At 35.6% G+C, this 12497-nt stretch overlaps 1 protein-coding gene across 2 annotated transcripts in view; it reads right to left on the bottom strand.

Moving 5' to 3' along the window:
* Positions 1 to 12497, bottom strand: part of LOC106882837 (receptor-type tyrosine-protein phosphatase T) — a 94693-nt gene that overhangs the window by 65744 nt on the left and 16452 nt on the right. The gene's annotated exons all lie outside the window — the stretch shown is intronic.

The following is a 12497-nucleotide window of genomic DNA, read 5'->3' as shown; positions in this document are numbered from 1 at the left end:
TTTGGCACTTCCTCAGGAATGGCTTCCATCAGAACAAATTACGAAAAAACACAATTAACACAATTAACGATCATAACAGATTATTAAAATACCTGACTATAACTCCGCCATGCTGCCTTCGTTTATTTTGTTTACTATATACTGTATAAATAAATAAATAAATAAATAAATAAAATAAATTAATCTAGTAGACATTCACAGGAGAGCGATAGCAATTGGAAAGATTAAGGAGTTACCTCCCCTGTATATAGTAAACAAAATAAATGAAGGCAGCATGGCGGAGTTATAGTCAGGTATTTTAATAATCTGTTATGATCGTTAATTGTGTTTTTTCGTAATTTGTTCTGATGGAAGCCACTCCTGAGGAAGTGCCAAACGTCAGACATCCAACGGATCAGTCGCTGGTTAGAGTTGGGCACAGAAATGTTGACATCGAATGGTAAAGAATTAAATAAATGGAATATAGATCGGTCGTGTTGAGAGTCTCTACATTTATATATATATATATGGGTGTGAATGTATGTGTGAATTACACTTATTGTAGGTTACTTATAGTCGAGTTGAAATATAAATAGTAAATGTACAACAGAATGAGAGAGAGGGGGGAGAGAGAGTATAAACTATAATTATTTTCTACTCTAGGCACAAGGCCCGAAATTTTGGGGAGTGGGTGACAGTTGATTAGATCGACACCAGTATGCAACTAGTACTTAATTGATCAACCCAGAAAGGATGAAAGGCAAAGTCGACCTTGGTGGAATTTGAACTCAGAATATAAAGACAGACGAAATACCGCTATGCATTTCGCCTGGCATGCTAATGTTTCTGCCAGCTCACAGCCTTATAAACTATAATAATTAAAACATGAGAGCCCATACATCAGGTATTCAACTGTGTATTCTTGCTCTCATGTATGTAATCTTTGTATTTGCAACTTCCATTTTGTTTAAAATGTAAAATCATTAGATTGCAGTCAATTGGATCATTAGTTGGGAGAAATCTTTAGAAAACAAAAAAAGAAGTGAAATAAATAATGACACCAATTTGCTCCACTTACTTTGGAGAGATCTACGATAGCTTTTATGGATAGTTATAGCCAAATGTCTGTATTATTGACTGTAACTGAGTAAGCTAAGGTCGTTTCGAGTTTCTTACTGAATCGGTGTACAATATCAGTATAAAAGAAAATAAAAAAAGGACTATAGCCTTTTTAAAAGTAGGATGGTGATATATATATATATATATACACATACAGAGAGAGAGAAGCTATGCTATTAAGTAATCCAGTGTGTTACCATTACTACTCCAGCATGATTAAAATGTTTTTTTCCCCATTTGTCTTTCTTTCAGAAAGAAAACTGTGTTAACTTCAGCACTTTCCAATGAGTTAGTAATATGAATGTACACACACACACACACACACACACACACACACACACACACACACACACACACACACACACACACACACACACACACACACACACACACACACACACACACACACACACACACACACACACACAAGCGTATAAACATAAGGTATTTTGAATGAAGTGCTCAACCCAAATAACATGATTAACATAGGTGATTCACGCTGCATGCATCAGTAGAGTAGCACTTCCTCTATACAAAAGTACAGTTCAGCACAATCTCTTTCACAGGTGATGCATTTGCATCACTGTTGAACCCAATTCTTGAATCGTCTTTGAGAAAATTCAGGTGTGTAATGCTGTATCCTTCACAAACATTGCCATGCCACCTATATCATCAAATCATTATCCCTGAAAACTAGCCATCCAGTCTGATCATAGCTGATTTCTTCTAGAAGAAAGCCAGAAAGAAAGTGTAGAGAAAGAAAAATTGGCCCCAGCACAAGACTGGTACTTTATTTATTGTGTTTGAGAAGATGAAAGGCAAAGTTGGTTTCAATGGTATCTGAATTCAGAATGCAGAGAACCTGAAGGAAGCAATCCATCTGATGCACTAATGATTCTGCTAATTGGTTATCATCTTGTAGGTATGTAGCAATGACACTGAAATACCTCTCTGATTATCTTCTCCAAAAGCTTCTACATAGAGCTACTTTGTGTTGTCTCTTGTGTGTGTGTGTTTTATCTTTTAGTCAGGACGAAAAGCAGGGTGCATGACCTTTTATGGGAGCTTAGAAGCTGGTGGAAGGGATGGGAAAGGTATTCTCAAACTCAAAACCAGGCCTGAATGCTTGTAACAGAGTGGGACGCACTAAAGGCACCAAAAGTGCCAGGTGTGTGTGTGTAGTGGGGTGTTAAACTGGGTGACAAGTTAAGTCTACCAATGAAGTAGGCTATGGCAGGATTTGAACTCAGAACATTAGAGCTAGAACAAATTCCACAAGACATCCAGTTCAATGTTCTTAGAGTTCTGCCAATTCCCTGGCTTTTGATTAGTCTTTTTTTTAAAGCCTTAAAAGAAGTTCTTTCCTCATTTATCATTTTAGTTAGTAATTCGTCTGAGTGAATTGAAATGAAATGTGTCAGTGTGAGTCGACTTAGAAGAAGAGGATTCAGCAAATGGAATTCAATTCCACTCAACAGTTAATCTCCTGCTTTGCACTTGCTTCAAAACCTGGCATAAACAAAATGGAAAGAAGTTGTTAAAAGTTAAATGTTTATCACTAATTTGAATGGTTTAGGATATTAATTAAATAACTGTCTATTGTTATAAAGCATTATTTCATGATCTTGTTTAAATGTTTATTCAATTAACATAATGCATGCTTCATTTCACCCTCTTCCTAGAAATAATCTATTGAGTAAAGCAAGATATTAGGTTGATATCTGTGAAAGCTATAGTACTCTGACATGTGAGTTAGATTAGTAAAAAGAATATTAATGGATTATCTGATTGTTGTTATTTAGTCATGATCCAGCAGACGACCTATAATCAAAATCACTCCAGCTGTAACTATCACAACTTTTCTTGAGATGTAAGTGTATAAATAGAACTACATCTATAAATAGAACTATTATCTAATATACAGTATTATAATATAATGGCGTTAGGAAGGGCATCCAGCTGTAGAAACTCTGTCAAATTAGATTGGAGCCTGGTGTTGCCATCCGGTTTCACCCGTCCTCAGTCAAATCGTCCAACCCATGCTAGCATGGGAAGCGGACGTTAAACGATGATGATGATGATATATATATATATATATATGTATATATATATATATATATATATATATATATATATATATATATATACATTATCTAATATGCAGTATAACAGTATTAACAACAGTAACTCAAAGCCAGCTCTGATTCAGCAGACTTGCAACCAAAGCTGTTCCAGCCATTAGCCATCTCATTTTATTGAGACAGAGTATAACTAGGACTATATCATCTTATGTGCCTATGAAGACAGTAGGGTGTAATTTCAGTAGGGATTTGGCAGCTATTTCTTGTAAAGACTGATCACATAGTCTTCCATATTAACTCATGGCTTGTGTAGTTGAAGATGTAGTACCTTGCAACACATATTACAGAAAGATACATTAAAAAATTATATTTTTACTGTTTATTTATTGATGAAGATGATCCCAAAATATTATTGAAGAATTCTGATCAAACTTCCAAATTTGTGAACTTTACCAAAAATATTTTGTTTTTACCTTTTGGCTTAGTCAGAGGAGGAAGAACAGTTTCCCTGACCATTTTCAAGATTATGATGCTGTCTTACTCCTATACTTGCACTATAATGCATTCTGAAGATACCTAAATACCAAACAATCTGCTGAAGACACTGAAATACCAAAAGCCAGGAAATGGAGTCAATCTGTTGTCAAACTTATATTCCATTGACCAAGTGATTCTGTGCCTTACAATTCCTTATCGTGTAAGCGAGTAGCACCCAGCCCTCCACACATAAACCCTAACAGCCACAAGAGAATAAAATTGTTTATTTTCAAAAAAATTTTGATTTTAAAATCAAGCATTTTGTTTACAATAATATCATTTTAGTTATTATCGCAAGGATCCAGCAGACATTTTCTTCTGGGACCAGCAAGAAAATGTCTTGGCAACGGCAGAAGAAAATAAATGTCAAAAAGTATTTTGTTTTTTATGATATTCTAGTTTATTGATAATTTTCTCACCAATGTGTTTATCATTTGCTGTCTCACACACACATGCACACACGTTATGGACATCAATAAGTTAAGAGATGATGTACACCAAAAACTTCTAATTAATTGAAATTCGCCTCTTACATGGAGAAAGATAACTATGCCATAGTAGTGAAGGTTAGTAACTATTACAGAAAAGAGAATTTTCAAGTAATTAAGAATTAATCACACAAAGTTAATTTACATGCTGAGCAGAAGACTAGATGATCTTTGTTTTCAAGCAAAAGGAACAACTACATGCATGTTCCCATCTCTGTGTGGATTGTCTCTTCAAGTCTGACTTTTATTCCTCTATGCATTTAAATATGAGAAATTAATTCCAAATTTCTTGAAATTATCTTCCATTTTCTGTCGACTCTTCATTAATTGTTTATAGTCTCTTCTTTTCTTTCTCCTTTCTAAATGGGAAATGTCAATGAACTAAGAACTATTTTTTCATATGGTATGCAATGCATTGACACTTCATTATTCAAAAGCATAGTACTGCACCTGACAGCCCATTCTTTTAGCTCATTAAACAAACATACACATATGCACACATACATCTGTCTGTATGTATATGAGTGAGTGTGCGCGTGTGTGCGTGCGTGCATGTGCATGTGTATATCATCATCATTTAACGTCTGTTGTCCATGCTGGTATGGGTTGGACGGTTTGACCAGGGGCTGGCAAGCTGCAAGGCTGCACCAGACTCCAGTCTGATTTGGCATGATTTCTACAGCTTGATGCCCTTCCTAATGCCAACCACTCTGAGAATGGGTGCTTTTACATACCACTGGCTCAGGTGCCATTTATGTGGCATCAGTATCTGCCATGACTGCACTTTTGCTTGGCTTGATGGGTCTTCTCAATCACAACATAATGCCAAAGGTCTCGGTCATTCATCATTGCCACATACACAGAGTAATCCCTTGTCGTATCGCGGTTCACCTATCGCAGTTTATTATTTAAGCTTACGTCGATTCTTCCATGGTGTTGTTTTGCATTTATAATAAAATAAATATATACAAATTATAAAAATAATTTTCAAAAATATACAGTTCAGTACTGTTTCTATTTCATGGATTTTCACCAATCACAGGGGGCTTTTGGAACACAACATCTGCGATAGTTGAGGGATTACTGTATATGTGTGTGTGTGTGTGTGTAGGTGCAGACATGGCTGTGTAGTAAGAAGCTTGCTTCCCAATCACATAATTCTGGGTTCAGTCCCACTGAATGGCACCTTGGGCGAGTGTCTTCTACTATAGTTCCTGGCTTTCAGGGCATTGCAAAAGGCCTGATTTGAGGCCCAACCCTCCAAGTTCTCTAACAGGGCTTAGAAAAACTGTAAGACCACCCACAATAAGTGTGTGAATCTGAGAGGGGAATATGTTGAATAAAATCATAATTAACTGATACTCTCTATCTTCTTTAATCCAAAGCCAGGAACTTCAGCACCCCACCCGACCTGTATATACATATTACACATGCACATGACAAACTTACAAAGTTTGTGCTCACCAAATTTCTTTCAGAAGGCACAGGTCAATCCAGGGCTATGGTAGGAATAACTTGCAAAAGTGTTTCACAGTGGAATTACACATAGAGCCAGACAGTTACACAATGAACTTTTCTAACCACACATCGGTGCTTGAATCTCTTTAACAATGCATTTAATGTTTCATAGTATTTCAGATGTCTCATATTCAGTTCAGGAGTTGTTTTCATCTTTGAGTAGAACTTGTAATGCAGTTTATGAGATCGTTCTCTTTTAAGGTATTTACAATAATTTTGTCTTTTTGTTGCTAAAGTTCTTAACACAGCCTGCAGTGTTGCAGCTAATTTAAGAATACAAGAATTTAAGAATACAAGAATAAAGAATCAACTATAAAAAGCAGTTTAAAAAAGCTAAGAAATAAATGAGATTTCAGCAACCATCAGTTGAAGAACAGAGTTGAATATTTTCTGTGAAGAAAACATTCTGTAAGTAGATTTACCTGTTTGTTGGCAGCACAATATTTCTGGCAGAACCGTTATCAAAGAAATGGCAGTCTAAAGTGTATGTATATATATATATATATATATATATATATATATATATATATATGTGTGTGTGTGTGTGTGTAGAGTGTTAGGTGTGATGTACAGAATTAAATATATATATAGCTACTAGTTTTCTTTTAATTGAAGAAATGACTAGGTTAATGTTGAAAAGTGCTGCAGAGACTTCCATTGGGAGTAATGATTTGAAGTAAGACATTATGGTAATCTACAAACCAGCCTCAGTTTGATCATCGCATTTGTCATCATTATGATAAATAAGAGAGATACAAAAAGCTGTTCCTTACTGAAACTTATCTCAATAGTTACCAGACTGAGAGCTGCCAGCTGCAACCATAACAATAATATTTGATAAATAAGAAAGTTAAAAACCTATGTTACATGTAATGCCAAAGTTTCCAATTTGGATACAAAGTATATTGTTGTTTTTGTCAAAAAGTAAGGCAAAGCAAAAATAAAGCCAATCTTTAACAGGGAATGAAAGTAAAATTGCCACTACACTGATAATATTGAAGGAAATCAAATGAAATTTATACTGAATAAAATATATTAAACATGCAAACGTTATACAAATTTGGAACACAAAACAATAAACATTTTCAAAGATATGAACGGAATCTTAATTTTCAATTGATACAAAAATATGTACACCCTAAAAGATTATTTGCTATATTCAACATTTGGTGTGTCCGCCGTTGCTTTTAATGACTGCATTAAGTCTTCTGGGCATGCACATAAGATGCACCATTTCGAGCGTGGCCGTTGCCAGAACCGCCTGACTGGCCTTCGTGCAGGTGACACGTAAAAGCACCTACTACACTCTCTGAGTGGTTGGCGTTAGGAAGGGCATCCAGCTGTAGAAACTCTGCCAAATTTAGATTGGAACCTGGTGTTGCCATCCAGTTTCACCAGTCCTCAGTCAAGTCGTCCAACCCATGCTAGCATGGAAAGCGGACGTTAAACGATGATGATGATGATGATGATGATGAAATCGACCTCCGTTCATCCTGAATGATGTCTTTCATCTGTGTTACGGGGTCTTTTCTCCTCAACTTTCCTTTTCCCCACAAATGTTCTCTTGGGTTTAAATCAGGTGACATGGTAGGCCAAGGCAATAGCTTTACCTTTCTATCTGATAAAAACTTAGTCGTCATATTTGAAGTGTGTTTAAGGTCATTATCATGCTGAAACATGGAATGTCTTCCTAGTTCCTTGATTCTTTTCAACATTGTTTTCTGCAATATGTTACAACAAAGCCTTGAATCCATTGCTCTCAATAAATGTGAGTCCTCCCACACCAGCCGCACTCATGCATCCCCAAAGCATAACGTTTCCGCTATGTGTCCCATGGTAGACACGGTGCATTTGTCACTATTATCTTCACTTGGTTGTCGCCATACTCGTTTAATACCATCTGACCCAAACAAGTTGATTTTAGTCTCGCCAGAAAAAAGAATTTTATTCCAAAACTCGTTCCCCTTACATAAGTTTCGGCAAAAGAAAGATGACTTGCCTTATGCCTGGTAGTGAGGAGAGGCTTCCTACGAGGAATGCGTCCATGAAGACCCCCACTGGTTCAAACTTCGGCGAACTATTTGGGCAGAAAACTCTTTCCACTAACAGAAGACACTTCTTAGACCAAAGATGAAGCAGTACGACGCATGTCGTCCATCACGCAACGTTGGACGTGGCGAATATAGACGTGCAGTTAAAATAGAAGAATGACCTGGACGATGTTTATTGCTTAGCCGTCCAGTAGCTTTGTACTTCTGAATTACTTTGGTAACTGTGTTTACACCAAATTGTATTTGTTTGCCAATTAATTTGTAACCTAAACCATTCTTGTGCAAATTTAAAAATAAAAAAAAAAATCTTCAGACAATTCTTTTCCTTTTGCTGCCATTTTAATTACAATAAAGAAGATTTTCACCACGGTGCACTAATCAGAATTCCTGCAGATGCAATAACAATGACCAGTGCAGAAATGCCAGGAGAAATAATTGATTAGAATTGAAATTATCAGCAAAATCTGAATTTAGTAAAAAAAGTGGATAAAATATAGAATGTAGCAAATTTCTTTCAGGGTATACATATTTTGTATTGTTAGAAAACCAATATTTCTTTGAAAATGTTTGTTGTTTTGTGTTCCAAATTTGTATAATGTTTGCATGTATAATATATTTTAGTCAGTTTAAATTTCGTTTGATTTCCTTCAATATTATCAGAGTAAATGGCAATTTTACAGAAAATTTTTAGGGGTGTACATACTTCTGTGAGATACTGTATGTATGTATGTATATATATATATATATATATAAAGAATAAGGAGAAAATGGAGAGGTAATTAATAAAGTATTATTTATTAATTATAAAATATGACATCTCTGACGGCTGTTTCGATTCAGTAATCTTTATAAAAAGTAAAATCCTTATTAGATTTTAATTAATAATTTATGAAATAATTAATTTATAAAATTGAAATCATTATAAAATGAATCTCTTCAGAGGTAGTAAAGATATACCGATTAGAAATATATACTGCGATAACGGCTATAAACCGTTAACTGATAGCATATATACAAAAAGAACCGGTTATAGAAGGCCTCAATCCAACATAGGGGGAGAAGGTAGTGAATATTTTGTGTCTTAAAGAAAGAAAAGAAGAGATTAATATAATATCTAGGGTATTGAGAAGGAGAAAAAGATAAAGAAAAAGTCACAAGAGGTGAGATCTGGGGAATATGGTGACTGTCGGACATGGAGAATGCTGTGCCTAGCCAAAAACTACAGCACAAGCTGTACTGAATGGGCAGGTGCATTGTCACCTGAAAGCAGTTTTGGCACAAACTCGACAGACATGCGTCTCATAGCTAAATCTGCAGTGATAATGGACTGAACTGCAACTGCAACTAACCTGCACATCCTCTGATAACTCATAGATGGTGATTCGACAATTTCCTCTCACATTTGCACGTACCTCTGCGTTGTTTTTCTCAGTTCTACTGGTTGCAGAATGTTCGTTACTATCGACATTTTTTCGGCTCATAGCCCTCCTCTCCATACATTTGCTGTGACTTTGCGTAGGCCTCTGAACAGGTATCGCCAAGCCTTTGGCAAAATTCGATGCAGATTCATGGTCAATGTGACGATCACACGCTACACACGTTCCTTCTAAGCACTGCTGTAAACAGTGGAAGTGAGCTAGAACATTAAAACTTAGTGCACTTGCACAACAGAGTTCAAGGTCAATCTGTGCCAAGTAGTTTCACTCTGCGTATTTTAGCTTCGTTATTATGGCAACAGCCTTATTAGTCATGTTTAAAACACGATGGCTTATACGTGGCCTGATCAATAAATATCCGGACTGTTAAAAAATAAATTTTTTAAAAGGTAGTAAAAATTCTGAAAATCAGCTATAATAATGTAGTTTTCTAGTCTAATTGCTATGAAGATATGAAGTTGTGGAGAAAACAATTGGAGGAAAAAGTTACAGAGGTTTAAAAATCGAAAAAGCTGTGTATTTTTAGTCAATAGTGAGACAGAAATTTCCTGCGTTTAGCGGAGCAATGTCAACTTTAAGGTTGTACCCTGTGAAATTTATAGTTTAGCGCCTGTGAAACGACCTGTTCATTGTAGGGTTCTAAATAAACAGAAATACCTAATAAAATCAACATGTATCATCTTACTGTTTCTTTTGTCTCTTTATTGATTGTATGTTTTTATTATTTTTAAAAATTTGTTCTATTAATATTTTACTTTATGCGTATTTCAGTATAATGCATACCTGTCATGTATTTCTGTACACCATTAATATATAAGTGCATATGTGTGTGTGTGAAAAGGGGGCGTCTATCTTCAAAACTCCAAAGTTGAGTAACGTTTTCATGCTTGGATTTGTAAACTATAATAAGAATAACACTGGTCAACAATGAATTTGTCCCAAGAAAAAGAATACTTGTATAGCTTTAAGCTATATGCAAACAAACTAGTGGAGACGAGAATACATTTATCAAAGCTTTATTACTTTACGTACATCAGGGCTTAAGTCGCCAGTTATTTCTGTTTAATTCATTCAGACTCGTTTCACACTCACTGTTGACATTCTTTTTGTTTTTCTTCTCCTACCGGAAATCCCTTTTTTTGCTGCTGACCAACTTCCTAGCTAGCCCGCAGCGAAGTTTCTATCTACAGTTCGTATGTCACGAATCTTGCCCTACACCTGTATCTTATATGTTTTTGTATGTAGAATTCAAAAATAATGTCAAATTATCTGTACCACACACAGTTTCTCTGTTCCACGATATCCCTCACAGTTCCTGTTACGTGGGCTAAATTTCAGTTAAGCTGCTGAAATGTGAAGCTAACGGTTTAAGAAATACTCCTAATTTAAATGTTTATGAATAGAATTAACCAGTTATCTGAGTCAATAAGTCCCTGAAACTTGCAGTACTGAGTCGATGCTTCGTCAGTACTGTGCTTCAAGTGTAGGTGTGCGGTTGTGTATATTCCATTCACCTCTACAATGCCAAGAAACTGCATAAACATCGCAAACAACTTTTGCTATATATGAAAAGTATGTAAAATATTAAGACAATTGAAAAATATAATAAAATTATAACTGATAAATATAAATTTTTATTAAAACAAAACACGCGGGTGAAGTAAATCTCGTGGTGTGAAGAATCAACACAACGTGCGGTCGGTTGTCATGGTAACAAGCTGTTAATGCTTCACTGTCTGTTGATTGGCGAAAATTACCCAAATTTCCCAACTTTAATCCCAAATAACATCAGATTCTTTAGTTTACGAGATAAAGCAATCGGTTGATCGTAATCAAAATTCAGAGTTGCATCGATACACCAAAATTGAAAGCAACCTGAGCAAAATTAAAGTGGGGGGGGGCTGATTTTGCGAATGAAAAAGACTAGATTCCAACGCTGTTTCAACATATGATTTGCAATATTATGTAATATACATTGTATTTTGTATTAAACTATTATAAGGTTATTAATGTCAGCAGTGTTGTATATAAGTGCGTGTATGGGGGGGGGGGAACCAGGATGGAACTAACTTGGTAAACAGTGAAAAGAAAGAAAACGAGGTTAAAAAGTACTGACGCTGACATAGGCTCGGGAACAGGGGATGTAGTGAGTGCAAGTGCACCCACTAAAATTTTGTTGGGAGCAATGAAAATTCTTTGAACATTATGCGTTGGACCTGAGTTTGCAACCCTTAAGCAAGTTTCTTTCCCACAATTATGGATGCAGATTTAATAATATCAATTTCACGTAATAGATTTTGGCCTCATCTTAGAATGAATTTTCAAGCTAGTCAATAGTAGTAAATATGAACATAATTGGTTTCTTCAGCGAAAAGAATTTGCTTTAAGTATTACTGTTAGAACACATGGAGTGGTTAGACATGAGAGACTTTGTACAGTAGACAGCCTCTTTTGTCTCAGGCGCCAGCAGAATCAGAAACACTGCTAATTATTATTTGCAGATGTGAACTAAGGCAATAGAATTTAGGATGGCTTGTACGGAGTGAAATAAAAACAAGTCTTTTGTATTCGAAGCCAACAGAATGCTTAAACCAGGTTTATCAAGTCAACAGATTCTTTAGTCTACAATATTTATCAATTTTCTTTAAGTTACATGATTTATGAAGCAGACACAAGTCCGAGATAAATAGAAAGAAGATGTATCCCGGAAGCTCGAAGTCCGTAAAACAAGAGAAAGTTTCTAAATGTCGCTCGACATGATTGAAATAGAAGTAATATCTCATTCAAAACACTCTATTGCCTTCAAAAAAGGATTGCATATCAGCTGGTGTAGATCCAAGTAACTTACGTATCAATAAAATAAAACTGGACTGTTACGGTTGGAATCTTTTGAACATAAGTCAATTCAATATGGTGAAGAAGAAATTAATAAAATTATTCGACCACAAATTATAACTGTAAAACGAATTTCGAATGAAGCCAATTTCTTTGATGATTGATGAAATATTACTGCTTTGTATGCGATACATAAAATACACTAGATGTATGGCTTTATAAACAGTAGCTACATGACGATTGAAGACCCTCCAAAATGAGTGGGGATCGTGATGGCCTTCTGCCTGACCATTTAATTGTTACTCGAGTTTAAACCAAAACTGATTATTAAAGCAATATGATAACACAGGTATAGGACAAAAGCCCCACGGACCAAAGCCCACGGACAAAAGCCCCCCTCCCCCCACGGACCAACGACCACAGACAAAAGACTCCACGGACAAAAGCCCCCTA

This window comes from Octopus bimaculoides, chromosome 13 (assembly GCF_001194135.2).
Source record: "Octopus bimaculoides isolate UCB-OBI-ISO-001 chromosome 13, ASM119413v2, whole genome shotgun sequence".
In the NCBI taxonomy this organism is placed as follows: domain Eukaryota; kingdom Metazoa; phylum Mollusca; class Cephalopoda; order Octopoda; family Octopodidae; genus Octopus; species Octopus bimaculoides.
Note: the sequence above shows the minus strand (reverse complement) of the source record. Positions and strands in the feature narration are given on the sequence as shown.